The sequence below is a fragment of the Leptonychotes weddellii genome, chromosome 10 (genome assembly GCF_054177405.1).
Source record: "Leptonychotes weddellii isolate Sample4059 chromosome 10, ASM5417740v2, whole genome shotgun sequence".
Lineage (NCBI taxonomy): Eukaryota > Metazoa > Chordata > Mammalia > Carnivora > Phocidae > Leptonychotes > Leptonychotes weddellii.
Window position 1 is genome coordinate 58,108,158 of NC_138378.1, and position 15,906 is coordinate 58,124,063.

At 40.0% G+C, this 15,906-nt stretch overlaps 1 long non-coding RNA gene across 1 annotated transcript in view; it reads right to left on the bottom strand.

Moving 5' to 3' along the window:
• LOC145723892 (uncharacterized) overlaps positions 1 to 15,906 on the bottom strand; it is a 291,096-nt gene that overhangs the window by 132,324 nt on the left and 142,866 nt on the right. Inside the window, exon 3 of the long non-coding RNA XR_014149278.1 lies at positions 2,759 to 2,846. This is a non-coding gene — a long non-coding RNA (uncharacterized LOC145723892). The remainder of the gene's footprint in view (positions 1 to 2,758; positions 2,847 to 15,906) is intronic.

Genomic DNA, 15,906 nt, shown 5'->3' on the forward strand with positions numbered 1-15,906 from the left:
ACTAAAGCTCAGTAAGGTTAAGGATCTTGCCTCAGGTCCCAGAGCTAGGAGTGGGTTGTATATAGCTAGCAGATGGCATATTCTTAACCACTGTATCAAAATAGGAATGTAGAAATACTTCCATCATATAATAGACATGTATCCCAAATCATAATTCAGCATTTTGATTAATGGGAAAACAAAGGAAACATTTCCACTATAATCAAAAATAAGACAAGTATGTCCTCTATCATGGTTATTATTTAACATTTTTCTGGAAGAGCTAGCTAATGTAATTATAAAAGAGAACCAACAAGACATAAATACTGCAAGAAAGGAGGCAAAACTCTATTTATTGCAGCTGATATGGCAATACACCTGAGACCCAAGAGAAACAACTGAAAAACCACTAGAAACAATATGAGAATTAAGGGAGGTAGTGAGTCACATATTAATATTAAAAAAAATCAGTAACTTTCCTGCATGCAAACAGCAACCAGGTAGAAAATTCAATGGGAGACCTTACTCACAAAAGCAATGGGAAATGAAACACTTAAGAATAAGTTAACAAGGGGCACCTGTGTGGTGCAGTTGGTTAAGTGTCTGACTCTTGGTTTTGGCTCAGGTCATGATCTCAGGGTTGTGGGATCAAGCCCTGAGTCGGGCTCTGCGCTCAGTGTGGAATCTGCTTGAGATTTTCTCTCTCCTCTCTCTGTCCCTTCCCCTCCAGCTTGCTCTCTCTCTCTCTCTAAAATAAGTAAATAAATCTTTTAAAAAAAGAAATAGAAAAATGAGCAAAAGATAATAGAGGCAAGTCTCAGGAAAAATGCAAGTATTCAGTAAAGCAAGTAAAAATTTGCTCATTTCACTAATAATTAAAGAAATGTTAAATAAAATAATGAGTTATAAATATTCATATAGATTAGGAAATAATTTAAAAAATAATATCTGGTGGGTGAGAAGGTGAGAAATTGACACTCTCATCAATTATTGGTGAGAATCTGGGCGCCTGGGTGGCTCAGTTGGTTAAGCGACTGCCTTCGGCTCAGGTCAAGATCCTGGAGTCCCAGGATTGAGTCCCGCATCGGGCTCCCTGCTCGGCAGGGAGTCTGCTTCTCCCTCTGACCCTCCTCCCTCTCACGCTCTCTGTCTCTCATTGTCTCTCTCTCAAATAAATAAATAAAATCTTTAAAAAAAAATTATTGGTGAGAATCTAAATTGGCATAATATTTTTGGAAGAAAATTTGGCAGCATGTACTAAAACTTTGAAAGCCCTGAGGATGTTCTGGGTTAAATCATGTCCCCTCCCCACACAAAAAAAGAGACCTATATTAAAGTCCTAACCCCCGGTACCTCAGAATGTGACCTTATTCTGAAATAAAGTGGTTGCAGATGTCATCAGTTAAGATGATGTCATAGTGGAGTGGGGTTGTGCCCTAGTCCAGTGTGACTGGTGTCCTTATGAGAAGAGAGCCATGTGAAGACAGAGAGCCACAGTGAGAGGGTCATGAGGCACGGAAGGCAGAGATTGGAGTCACACAGCTGCACGGCAAGGAACACCAAAGATGGTCAGCAAGCCACCAGCAGCCAGGAGGGCAAGGAAGAGTTCCCCTATAGGTTTCAGAGAAAGCCTGGCCCTGCTGACATCTTGATTTGGGATTTGAACCTTCAAAACTGTAAGACAGTGCATTTCTATTGTTTTCAGCCAGTGTGTGGTACTTTGTTACAGCAGCCCTAAGAAACTAATATGAAGCCCTAAGAAACTAATATGAAGGACAAATTCCACAAGAATTTATTTTCCCATGGTATGGAGGTTTCTCAAGAAGTTGAAAAGAGAGCTACCCTGTGACCCAGCAATTGCACTCCTGGGTATTTACCCCAAAAATACAAATGTAGTGATCCGAAGGGGCAGCTGCACCCCAATGTTTATAGCAGCAATGTCCACAATAGCCAAACTGTGGAAAGAGCTCAGATGTCCATTGACAGATGAATGGATAAGGAAGATGTGGTATATATATACAATGAAATACTACTCAACCATCAAAAAAAATGAAATCTTGCCATTTGCAACGACGTGGATGGAACTAGAGGGTATTATGCTAAGCAGAATAAGTCAATCAGAGAAAGACAATTATCATATGATCTCACTGATATGAGGAATTTAAGAAACAAAACAGAGGATCATAAAGGAATAGAGGAAAAAATAAAACAAGATGAAATCAGAGAGGAAGACAAACCGTAAGAGACTCTTAATCATAGGAAACAAACAGGGTTACTGGAAGGTAGAGTGTGGACGGATGGGGTAACTGGGTGATGGACATGAAGGAGGGCACGTGATGTAGTGAGCACTGGGTGTTATATAAGACTGATGAATCACTGACCTCTACCTCTGAAACTAATAATACACTATATGTTAATTGAATTTAAATAAAAAAATAATACTGAAAGAAATCACACAAAAAAAGAACGGTGGAAGAGCTGGGGAGCAAGGAGATGTTGGTCAAAGGTAAAAGCATTCAGTTAGAAGGTGAGAAAGTTCTGGGGATCTAAGGTACAGCATGGTGACTAGTTAATAATACTGTGTTGTGTACTTGAACTTTGCAAGAGAGTAGACTTACGCATTCTCACAGACACAAAAAGTAGCTTTATGTAAGTTGATAGATGTGTTAACCTAATTGTGGTAATCATTTCACAAAGTATATGTATGTCAAATACTCATATTATGCCTAAATAAAGTTGAAAAAAATCAGAAAAAAATTTATTTTCCCCAAATACTCACTCAATTATATGTATTCAAAGATGTCCATTTCATTGTTGCCTGCAATGTTGAGACACTGTGTACTCTCCAGATATCCACCAGCAGAGAACTGTTTAAGGAAATTATGATATTTCTTTAATGGAATACTAAGCTGTGATTCAAAGCAATAAAGTAACTAAAAATATATGAATTCATGAGGCACCTGGGCGGCTCAGTCAGTTAAGTGCCTGACTTCGGCTCAGGTCACGATCTCGGGGTCCTGGGATCGAGTCCCATGTGGGGCTCCCCGCTCAGCAGGGAGTCTGCTTCTCCTTCTCCGTCAGCCCCTCTGCCCATTCTCTCTCTCTCAAATAAATAAATAAAATCTTTAAAAAAAGTATGAATTCAGGAGATAGTCAAGACAAACTGATAAGTTGAAAGATCAAGCTGTAAAGCACAAATCGTGTATGATACTAAACTTATCTTTTTAAAAAGTCATAATAATGTGCTAGTATGTGGGTAGAAAAAAACATTGATGTATTTTACACAAGTTGTTATTTGGTGGTGGAGGTGGAGATAATGTGAGGGGCTTTGCTTTTTCAGATTGTATAGATCTGTAAGATTTAAGTATTTTAAACTTGGCACATGTTGCTTTGGTCTTCAGAAAAAAACATTGTTATTATAAATTCTGTGAGGGGGATTCATATCTCAACCTAGCCACTTCTGAGTTTTCAAATCAACTTCCTAGAGCAGCCACGGTATTCTCTCACCTTTCCAGAATTCAGCTTTCTAACGATCTCCCCATACAGAAGGCACCATATGGAAAATTGAATGAGGAAATTTGGCAGAAAGTCCTATTTGCTGTGCCTTAGGTCCTCCATCAAAGTCTATTTACCTTTACTTTACACCCAAGATAGACACCCTCATTATTCTAATTTCTAGAATGCAGCAATTTCAAAGAGGGGGAAAAAGGACTGCTCATGGTGAGGACTCTGACCAGAGAGAGGGAAGTTTTACAAAAACTACAAAAAGCCATGGCAAGGACTTACATATGTTCAAATCTGGGTCATTTAATATGGAAATAAACCATCATACATGGCTCAGCAACCTCTGATGTCATCTTTCTATTGTATTTCTATTACAAGTCAATGTATAATTATTGTGACTCAGTCGAGGAAATGTCAAATTATGTCCACTGTTTAAAAACCAGGGAAAAGTGACACATTTGATGTAGATCGCCATTTGAAATGGTTAACATTAAAACTTCAAGGCTTGGGCGCCTGGGTGGCTCAGTTGGTTAAGCGACTGCCTTCGGCTCAGGTCATGATCCTGGAGTCCTGGGATCGAGTCCCACATCGGGCTCCCTGCTCAGTGGGGAGTCCGCTTCTCCCTCTGACCCTCCCCCCTCTCATGTGCTCTCTCTCTCCTCTCATCCTCTCTCTCAAATAAATAAATAAAATCTTTAAAAAAAGAAAAAACAAAAAACCTTCAAGGCTTAAAGAAGCAAATGCTCAGTTATCTGGGAAATTTCCACCACCCAGAAAGACTCATTATCCAAGTGTTCTGGACAGTCAAGATTTTCCTCTCTCTTCTTTTCTTCCTAGAGCATTTAATCAAGGCCACCCACAGCCTAGAGGTTTTAGAAGTCCCCAGTTGAGCCAGTTGTTCAATAGCAGAGTAAACAGGGAGGAGATGGACCGGGAGGATAAGGTGCTAGATGAGGCTTCCCTTGCAGCCCCTCTCCTGAGACAGATGGGCAATGAGGGGCTTCAGGGGAGGGCTCCACACTGGGAATTCTCCACCCTCCTCTTGGACTTCTCTCCCCTCGTTAAGCCCAGAAGTGGTTGGTGAGGTTCTAAAATAAATAATGCTTGTTAAGCCTAATTAACATGTAACGCAAAAACAATTATACAAATCATTTTAAAAGATCAACTTTGTTTTAAGTGTTTCTTAACTTCGGGAGTGGCTCTTCTTTCCAGTATGCTCAGTTTTCAGAATTCATTGTTTTCTAGTCATCTAGGCTACTTTAACCAGCTCCCTCCATGGGAGGAGAGAGAGAGAACATTGTCCATAAGAACATTTCCTTATCAGAAGAGATTTGCACAAAGGTAGGGCCCTGGCAGCATGGTTGCGATTGCTATAATTACACCAAAATGCATGCGCCACATTCCCCCATTGCCTCCTTGTTCTCGAACTAGAGCTAATATTTAAGTTAGGCTGAAATTCAGTGTGCAATTCACTTTTTGCTTCTCTCTCATCTCTTTTTAAAAAGCTGGTAACCAGCATTAAAGACAATGTGGTCAGTATCCTTATAACTAAAATATAGCTGCGTTTCTGCTCATGGAAATATGTAGTCAATTAGCCATAATGTGGTCCAGGCTTCCTTTGATATTCTAAAATAAAAACATTCCAAGTTATTTACTTGAGAAGAGTTATTTCCAAGCACACCCAGTAGCTGCTGTTTTTAATAATGTTGCTTTTAATGGGTGTGGGGCATTCTGCACGGAGGGGGGATGTGTGGCTCAAAGTTCTGAACTATTATCACTGGATTTTTGGAGTAATCATGAAAGTTTACATTTAGATAGAACTATTACTGAACTGTATCCATTGACATATATTTAACAATTTTTATACTCCTTTCTCCTTTCAGGACAGGGAAGAGAAGCAGGTGGGGAGATCCTTTACAAGGATGCCTTGCCCTGGAAATTATCCCCACAAGAGCAAAGAAAGGAGCTGCCCTCTGCATAGCACTGTCTGGGAAGTAGTTCCCAAATTGCTTATTATTGCACATGGCAGGGCAAGATGCTCAAGTATCTCCTGGAGAACATTAATTATGAAAACAAGCAAAACAAAACCCCTGGTTCCACCTTGGGTTAGAAGTAGGAATGGGCTGTGACAGAGGTACAGAGGACAACCACAGATTTCGAAAATAAGGCTTCTCATTTGTGAGTAGATGTTCAGGCTCTTTAGCATTTCCCTGCTGTGTGAGTTCAAGCAAATCAACCAACTTCTCTGAGCCTCACATTGGCCATTTATAAAGTGATGATGATATCAGTAAGTCCTACCTCAAAGGGTTGTCTTGAGAATCAAATGAGATTAGGTAAGCAAAAGCACTTATTAATCTGTCAAATACTTTGCAATTTTGGCTAAACTTAGATACTGAAATCCTAGTAGAATTTGTGCTAAGTGGTTTGAGAGACAAAAAAAGAACCCACACAAACAAATGGCAAGATATTCTATGCTCACAAATTGTAAGAATTAATATTGTTAATATGTCCATACTACCCAAAGCAATCTACAGGTTCAATGCAATCCTTACCAAAGTACCAACAGCATTTTTCACAGAACTAGACCAATACTAAAATATGTATGGAACCACAAAAGACCCCAAATAGCCAAAGCAATCTTGAGCAAGAAAAACAAAGCTGAAGGTATCACAGATACAGATTTTAATATCTGTAACACAGATTTTAAGGTATGCTACAAAGCTGTAGTAATCAAAACAGTATGGTGCTGGCATACAATAGACACATAGATCAACAGAACAGAACAGAGAGCCCAGAGATAAACCCATGCTTATATGGTCAATTAGTCTATGATAAAGGAGGCAAGAATATGCAATGGAGAAAAGATGGTCTCTTCAATAAATGGTACTGGGAAAACTGGACAGCTATATACAAAAACTCAAAATGGTTCAAAGACCTAGATATGAGACCTAAAACCACAAAAATCCTAGAAGAGAACACAGGCAGTAATCTTTCCGACATCAGCCAAAGAACATTTTTGTAGATATGTCTCCTCAGACAAGGGAAACAAAAGCAAAAATAAACTATTGATACTACACCAAAATAAAAAGCTTTTGCACAGAGAAGGAAACCATCAACAAAAGAAAAGACAACCTTCTAAATAGATTTTTTTCAAATGACATATCCAATAAGAGGTTAATATCCAAAATCTATAAAGAAGTTATACTCAACACCAAAAAACCAAATAATCTGATTAAAAATGGGCAGAGGACCTGAACAGACATTTTTCTAAAGAAAACATCCAGATGGCAAACAGACACATGAAAAGACGCTCATCATTGCTAATCATCAGGGAAAGGCAAATCAAAACCACTATGAGGTATTACCTTTCCCCTGTCAGAATGGCTAGAATAAAAAAGACAAATAATAAATGTTGACAAGGATGTAGAGAAAAAGAAACCCTCATGCGCTACTAGTGGGAATGTAACTTGGTATAGCCACTGTGGAAAAGAGTGTGGAGGTTCCTCAAAAAGTTAGAAATAGAACTACCATATGATCTAGCAATCCCACTACTGGGTATTTACCCAAAGAAAATCAAAACACTAATTCAAAAAGATAGATGCACCGCTATGTTTATTGCAACATTATTTACAATAGTCAAGATATGGAAGCAATCTAAGTGTCCATCAACAATTGAATGGATAAAGAAGATATGGTATATACACACAATAGAATATTACTCCGTCATTAAAAAAATGAGATCTTGTGTTGCAATAACATGTTGCAACAACATGGATGGACCTAGAGGGTATTATGCTAAGTGAAATAAAGCAGACAGAGCAGGATAAATACCATATGATTTCATTTATATGTGGAGTCTAAAAAACAAAACAAATGAACAAACAAAAAGCAGAAACAAACTCATAAATGCGGAGAAAAAATTGATGGTTGCCATAGGGAAGGGGGGCAAAATGGGTGAAGGGAAGAGGGAGGTACAGGCTTCCATTTATGGAATGAATAAGTCATAGGGATAAAAGGTACAGCATAGAGAATATAGTCAGTGTACTGTAATAGGGTTCAGTGGTATCAGATGGTAGCTACACTTGTGGTGAGCATAGCATGAAGTACAGACTTGCTGAATCACTATGTTGTACACTTGAAACTAATGTAACACTGTGTGTTAACTATACTTCAATTTAAAAAAAAAAGAACCAATATATGGTTTAGGAGGAGTTTTCAATCTACCTGGAGAGACAAGGTAAAAGGGAAATGGGATAAATGATATAAATGGTAAAAACAGTAACAGCCTCTTAAGCCACTAAAAAGCATTTTTAGTGTGTATTGTGGGTTCTGTGCTACAGTAAGTCATATGGGTGAGAAGTATTATACCTACCATGGATATTTCCTAAAAGGGCTTCCAGTTTTGGTGGAGAGAAGAGTTTCCTCTATCACAGCTAAATAATACAAAGATAATATAATAAGAGTAAATTCTAAATTTTATGGTCCTACCTATAAAGGGTTACTTAGAAAGCTGTGAGTAAGAGCAATAGGAGCTGTTGTAGTCCAGAAAGAGATGGAACTGCAGTGGGCTTGGAGTTATAACAGCAAAGGGGAAGGAGAGAGGATCATTAGGGGAATAGCAAAGGCCAAGCAGAGAGGCAGAAATACACATGGGGTAAGGAGCACCAGCAAGAAGACTAGCCTGGCTGGAATGGTGGAGCCTATTACAGAGGGCCTTAAAAGCTCAGCTGAGAAACTTGTACTTGATCTATCTGTGCATATTTTATATAGATGGGAGGGTCCTATTTATATACCTACCCTTGAAACTCTAGGACTGTACTGTCCAATATGACAGCAACTAGCACTTGAAATGTGGCTAGTCTTAACTGAGATATGCTGTAAATATAAAATGCATACTAGATTTCAAAGATTTATTATTTAAAAAACTCAGTTTTTTTATATTGATCATTTGTTGCTATGATAGTATTTTAAATATTAAGATTATTTCACTTGTTCCTTTTCTTTTTAATGTGGTTGCTAGAAAATGTAAAGTTACATGTTAGAATTGCATTACATTTCTATTAGCCCTGTTCTAGAATGTCAGGATGGGCTTTAAAGAATTTTATTTGCATGAAGATCCAACAGATTCAGGAACCCTGGGAGAAACAGGGAGGGTTTGAAGGAGATAGTGTGGGAGATGCCTAGGAAACTGGAATTAACAGTATTATATCCCTCCACCCACACTCTACACACTAAAGAGAGTCATGGATGACACTGAATTAGGAGTCAAGGCAGTGGAATTTGGCCTTGGAATAGTGCATATAGGCTGGTATTAAGGGCTATCTTTGTGTGCAACACTGAGGGATATCCTTCAAAGAAAAGAACATTAAGAAATTGAGAAAGCAAGTAATGTACAAGATTTGTAGCAGGAGGGCCTATGTTTAAGGGCCAGAGCCACAAAAGTCCTAAACCTGAATGAGAGACAGAGACCTCCCCTATGTCAAGAAAATATCCCTGGCTACATGGGCCACATGGTCTACCACTGGACAGGTCCCAGGGAGCAGATGGCCCTTCGTCAGAAGAAAGAGGTATAGAAGTGGCTCCAGCTATCTGGCACCAGAGGGGACAGCAGTAGCTCTGACCAAAAAAAGAGCAATATTCTCTAAGGAGAAGAAGCAAAGAAAAGAGAGAGGCTTACAGTAGTTTGTTTGTTTGGTCCCAGAGTCGAAAGTGATTTCTATTGTTACAAGATATACATATATACATATCCTGATATCAGGGAGAAAGATTTGCCATCTGTGATAGGACTGTGCTCTAAAAAGAGTGAGTTGTGTTGATGAAGAGGCATTGGTTTTTCTGAGCATGTCCACAGATATGTTTATATAAATTTGGGGCAGAATCTAGCCGTAACTCCTTTCATGCCTTCTCCCCAACCATCCCACCCTCATCCAGGGTTGGATGTCAGTTAGCACTACGAGAGAGAGAAGAATTTGGAGGGCATGGTGGGCAGAGAAGAGGGACAGCAGAGGGGAGGAACAGTTGGCGAGAAGAAAAAAGGCTCCTCATCTTGTGATGTGATCTTCTTCTTGTAACGCCACCAAATCTTACGAAAATTTGACCAAACTCACCAAAATTTGGCATGAGTGGATTTCTTGGAAAAACCCCCAGAGACTGAGTTTTGCCTCTGGGGTAATCTAAGGAGAAACATACAGCATGTTCGAAGGCCCAGCCAGACCTCAAAATGTAAGTCCCTCTGTTCCATTTCATATTAGTGAGTGAGACAGAGAAAACAGGAAAGAAAGAAAGAAAGAAAGAAAGAAAGAAAGAAAGAAAGAAAGAAAGAAAGAAAGAAAGAAAGAGAGAGAGAAAGAGGGAAGGAAGGAAGAAGAAAGAAGGAAGAAAGGAGGGAAAGAAAAGAAAAAAGGAAAGGGGAAGGGAAGGAAATGAAAGAAAAAAAAAAGAAAAGAGCAAATTAAAGATTTGGAGTTTAGAGATATACAAATTGTGCCCAGGGATGGCATGAGAGAGGAGCTGGCCCTGTTGGCCTCCCTTCTTGTTCTGGCCACCTGGGCTGGGCCAGCGGGGCTCACAGGGAGGCCCCGGCTCAGTAGACTATGCTGTTTTAAGGTACTGCTGTCTTTCTGGGAAAGTACACTAAACTTTTCCAAAGCTCTTTTTTTTTTTTTTAGTTTCAAGTTTTTATTTAAATTCCAGTTGGTTAACATACAGTGTAATATTAGTTTCAGGTGTAGAATTTAGTGATTCATCACTTACATATGACACCCAGTGCTCATCACAACCAGGGCCCTCCTTATCACATCCTTTTTAAAAAATTGCTTTTGGTTCTCATATAGCCTTCACTGGCTCGAAGAACACACACTGAAAGACGGAAAAGCGAAAGATGCTGGGTCTCCAGCCTGAAGGGTCAGAGTTGCTTCAGATGCAGGAACTGGGGGAAAAGGAGGAGGCTGGGAGGGTCCGAAGAGGGAGCCAGGGAAAATGGGAGGGGTGGGATCATGACACTTGCCTTCTGTTCTCCTACTCATCTGTTGGTATTGGAATGAGTAGGCTTCTGGAATTCAGCTGAGCATGGAGATTTTTTTCCTGTTGCTTTTTGGGCTCCATGTGTTAACTGAGGATTCCCACACACAGCTCCTCAGACCTTGAGCCAGCTCTGCAGCGGGCAGTGTGCCTTTCTGTCTGGCATTGGGGAGGGAGTGGGCAGGAAGAAGGACCTCAGGAAAGGGGAGGGCTCCCAAAGAGGACCTGCAGTGTCCTAAATGAAGCTCTGTCTGTGTTGACCAGCAAAACTGTGTTTACTCCAGCGGGAATCACCTTGGCAACCAGCAGGGCCAAAGGAGTCCTCGTTTTTAGGAGTGTGTTAGGATACAAATATAAATATGAATTCTGAATGTGCCTGTTGGGTATACAGAGATAACACTGTGTGTGCATTTTTGTATCCGTGTGCTTGGCTCCACCTGTTTTCATACTACAGAAGAAGTCCTCAGTCTGACATAATGAGATCTTCTCAGATTATTTCTTGATTGCCTGTATTGTAGTCATGCCGCCTATCTTTTGATGAGATATTGGATAACACTGAAAGTACAGTGAGTTCTGTTTCAGAATCTGGCACTATCATCAACATGGCAGAGGGAGAGGGGGGAGGAAGGTGCAGTTGCATTTCCCCAGAGCACCAGAACTTCCAGGGGTCATGATGGACTCAGGACCTGGGCCTCAGCTCATCAGGTCAAACAGACAAAGTTCTCTCAACAATCATCAGGTTCCATGGTTTCCAATCATCAAACCTATTGGTTATTTTTCAATAATAGTTGCCAATAGTACAGTCCAGGCTCTTCTCAAAAGGAAGGAAAGTGAGAAATAACATTCATTCCAGGAAATTCTTTGATAAGCACAGACGGTCAGGATAAAAGGAACAAATTATCCCAAGAAATACTGTTATTTTGCCTTAACAACCATCTCTTAGAGGGCACCAGCCAAATGACCAGGAACACTCACAATGGGGCGCAGTCTCCTCGTCAGGACTGAAACATAAAGGCAAATGCTCACTTTGGGACTTTTTTTCAAGTGGTCCAAGGAAGAGGGCTAGGTCTAAAGGGGTATTGGTGGATATGTATTCAGGAAATGTTTAAAATGTAACAATTGGTTAGATGTGACGCACAACTGGATGAAAGAGTGAGGAAAAAAGAGGAATGTAGAGTGACATACTGATTTCTGGCAGGTGAGAAGAGTGGTTAATTATGCCACTAACTGAGATGGAAATTATATAAAGACTCAAAAAACAAAGAGGAAGAGGAGGCATTAGCACACAAGAGATTCTACCAGTTTCTTGCAAGTTAGAAAGCTAATGGAGGAAACATAATTGATTATAGAGTGCAGAAAGTTATGAATCACAGAAGGGAACACTGAGGAGAAGGGGATTAAGAACTTGGAAATCCAGGGGCACCTAGATGGCTCAGTCGGTTAAGTGCTTGATTTCCTCAGTTATCACCTCAGGGTTGTGAGATGGGCCCGCCTGTTGGGCTCCATGCTCAGCAGGGAGTCTGCTTGAGAGTCTCTCTCTCTCTCCCTCTCCCTCTACCCCTCCCCTGCTTGCACGCATGGGTGTGCTCCAAATGAATGAGTGAATGAATGAATGAATAAATAAAATCTTTAAAAAAAAACCCTTGGAAATCCTCAAGATACCTGAAGGGCAGGTGTGAGGTGTGACGATGAAAACAAGGGGACAAGTTGAAAGAGTAGGTGGACCCTCACTTCCATTCCTTCCTCCTTCTTTCAAAACTCTGAAAGCTGGCATAATGCCATCTTGATGGAAGCTTGGAGGATTCTTTTCTGGAGAAACTGACTACAGAGACACTGCTCCACAGATTGATAGTTGGGGAGTTCCCAGAGAAATAGCTGCCCCCCCCCACCTGATCCATGTACAATGAAGCTGATGAAGCCTGCCAGGCATTAAGTGCTTTACATGTCTTTATTTTTTAGAGCAGTTTTAGGTTCACAGCAAAATTGAGCAGAAGGTACATATATTTCCCATATACTCCTCTGCCCTCAAACGTGCTTAACCTCCCCCATTATCAACGTCCCCCACCAGAGAGGCACATTTGTTACAACTGATGAACCTACACTGACATATCATGATAACCCAAAGTCCATACTTTACATTAGGATTCACTACTGGTGCTGTGCATTCTATGCGTTTGGACAAATTTATAAAGACATGTATCCCCAATTACAGTATAATACAGAGCTGTATCACTGCCCTAAAAATTCTCTGTGCCTCACCTATTCATTTCTCCCTCCCTGCAAACCCCTGGCAACCACTCATCTTTTTTTTTTTTTAGTATTTTATTTATTTATTTGACAGAGGGAGAGAGAGAGAGAGCACAAGCAGGGGGAGCGGCAGGCAGAGGGAGAAGCCCGATGCGGGGCCGATCCCAGGACCCCAGGATCATGACATGAACTGAAAGCAGACTCTCAACCAACTGAGTCACCCAGGTGCCCCGAGTTGTATGAGTTCATTTTTTTATAAGTGCATTTTTTTTCACCGTACTTTCAGTGTTATCCAATATCTCATCAAAAGATAGGCGGCATGACTACAATACAGGCAATCAAGAAATAATCTGAGAAGACCTCATTATGTCAGACTGAGGACTTCTTCTGTTCTCCCATCCTCTACCTGTACCTCTGGCAACAACAAATCTGTTATCTGTATTTATGAGTTCATTATTTATGAGATCTTATGTATTTGTCTTTGTTTGACTTATTTCATTTAGCATAATGTCCTCAAGGTCCATCAATGTGGTTTCAAGTGTCAGAATTTCTTCTTTTTTATGGGTGAATAATATTCCGTTATATGTATATATCACATTTATTCATCTATTCATCCATAGACGAACACTTAGGTTGTTCCCATGTCTTGCTTATTGTCTATAATGCTGCAATGAACTTGGGGTGTGCATACATCTTTTTGAGATAGTGATTTCATTTTCTTTGGATAAATAACCTGAGGTAGAATTGCTGGATCATGTGGTATTTCTATTCTTAATTTTTTGAGGAACCTCTATACTGTTTTCCATAGTGGCTGCAACAATTTTTTTTTTTAAAGATTTTATTTATTCATTTGACAGAGAGAGAGACAGCGAGAGCAAGAACACAAGCAGGGGGAGTGGGAGAGCGAGAAGCAGGCTTCCCGCCGAGCCGGGAGCCCGATGCGGGGCTCGATCCCAGGACCCTGGGATCATGACCTGAGCCAAAGGCAGACGCTTAATGACTGAGCCACCCAGGCGCCCGTGGCTGCAATAATTTACATTCCCACCAACAGTGCACAAGGGTTCTCTTTTCTCCCACATCCTTGCCAACACTTGCTATTCCTTGTCCATTTGATAATAGCCATTCTGACAGATGCGGGGTGATATTTCATTGTGGTTTCAATTTGCATATTCTTGCTGATTAGTGATGTTAAGCATCTTTTTATGTACCTGCTGGCCATCTGTATGTCTTTGGAAAAATGTCTATTCAGATCTTCTGCCTATTTTTCTAAAGATTTATTTATTTATTTATTTATTTAGGAGAGAGAGCAAGCATGAGCAGGAGGGGAAAGGGAAAGAGAGAATCTCCAGCAGACTGTGCTGAGCAGAGCTCGACTTCACCACCCTGAGATCATGACCTGAGCCAAAACCAAGAGTCAGATGCTTAACTGACTGAGCCACCCAGGTGCTCTAGTCTTCTGCCTATTTTTAATAGATTTTTTTTCCCTATTGAGTTGTATGAGTTCTTTTTTTTTTAAAGATTTTATTTATTTATTTTGTGAGAGAGAGAGCATGAGTGAGGGGGAGGGGCAGAAGGAGAGACACAAGCAGATTCCCCACTGAGCAGGGACCCTGATGCGGGGCCAATCCCAGGACCCCGATGCAGGGCCAATCCCAGGACCCCAGGATCATGACATGAACTGAAAGCAGACTCTTAACCAACTGAGTCACCCAGGCGCCCGAGTTGTATGAGTTCTTTATATATTTTGGATATCAGCCCCTTATCAGATATATGATTTGCAAATATTTTTCTCCCATTCTGTAGGTTGCCCTTTTATTTGTTGATGGTTTTCTTTGCTGTGCAGAAGCTTTTTAGTTTGGTGTAGTCCCACTTATTTATTTTTGCTTTCATGTCTTGGCTTTTGCTGTCAAATCCAAACAATCATTGCCAAGACTGATGTCAAGGAGCCTATCACCTGTTTTCTTCTAGGAGTTCTACAGTTTCAGGTCTTACATGTAAGTCTTTAATCCATTTTGGGTTTATTTTTGTATATGGTGTAAGACAGGGGTCCAGTTTTATTCTTTTGCATGTGGCTGTCCAGTTTTCCCAACACTATTTATTGAAGAGACTGTCCTTTCCCCAATGTATATTCTTGGCTCCTTTGTCATAAATTAATTGACCATGTATGTATGGGTTTATCTCTGGGTTCTCTATTCTGTTCCATTGATCTATGTGTCTGTTTTTATGTCAATATCATACTGTCTTGATTTCTATAGCTTTGTAATATAGTTTAGGCCAGTTTCATCTGATCATTCCAACAGGAGTATAGTGGTATCTCGTTGTTTCCATTTGCATTTCCCTGATGACATATGCTGTGGAACGTCTTTTTGTATTCTTATTTGCCATCTGTACATCTTAGGTGATGTGTCTTCTAAGATATTTGGCCCATTTAAAAAATCAGGTTGTTACTTTTCTTTTTGTTGCATTTTAAGCATAGTTTTTATATTTTGGGTAATAATCCTTTATTAGATATGTTTTTTGCAATCATTTTCTCCCAGTCTGTGGCTTCTTTATTCATTCTCTTGACAATATCTGTCACAGAGCAGACTTTTTTTTTTAAACTCTAATGAAGTACAGCTTATCATTTCTTTCTTTCATAGAGCACACCTTTGGTGTTGTATCTAGAAAGTTGTTGCCAAACCCGAGGTCCTCTGGGTTTGCTCCTCGGTTACCTTCTAGGAGTTTTATAGTTGTGTGTTTCATGTATAGGTCTGTGATCCTTTGTGAATTAATTTTATATGAAGCATGTAAAGTCTTCATCTAGATTCATGTTTTTTGTATGTGGATATCCACTCATTCCAGCACCATTTTTTGAAAAGACTATCTTTGCTCCATTGTATTGTCTTCGCTCTTTGTGAAAAATCAACTGACTATGTTTATGTGGATCTATTTCTGGGCTCTCTATTCTATTCCACCGATCAATTTGTCTATTTTTTCACCAATACCACATTGTGTCAATTACTGTAGCTTTATAGATAGTCTTAAATTTGGGTCTTGTCAGTCTTTCACTTTTGTTTTTCTCCTTCAGTATTGTGTTGGCTATTTTGGGTCATGGTTTCTCCATATAAACTTTAGAATCAGTTTGTCAATATCCACAAAATAACTTGCTGAAATTTT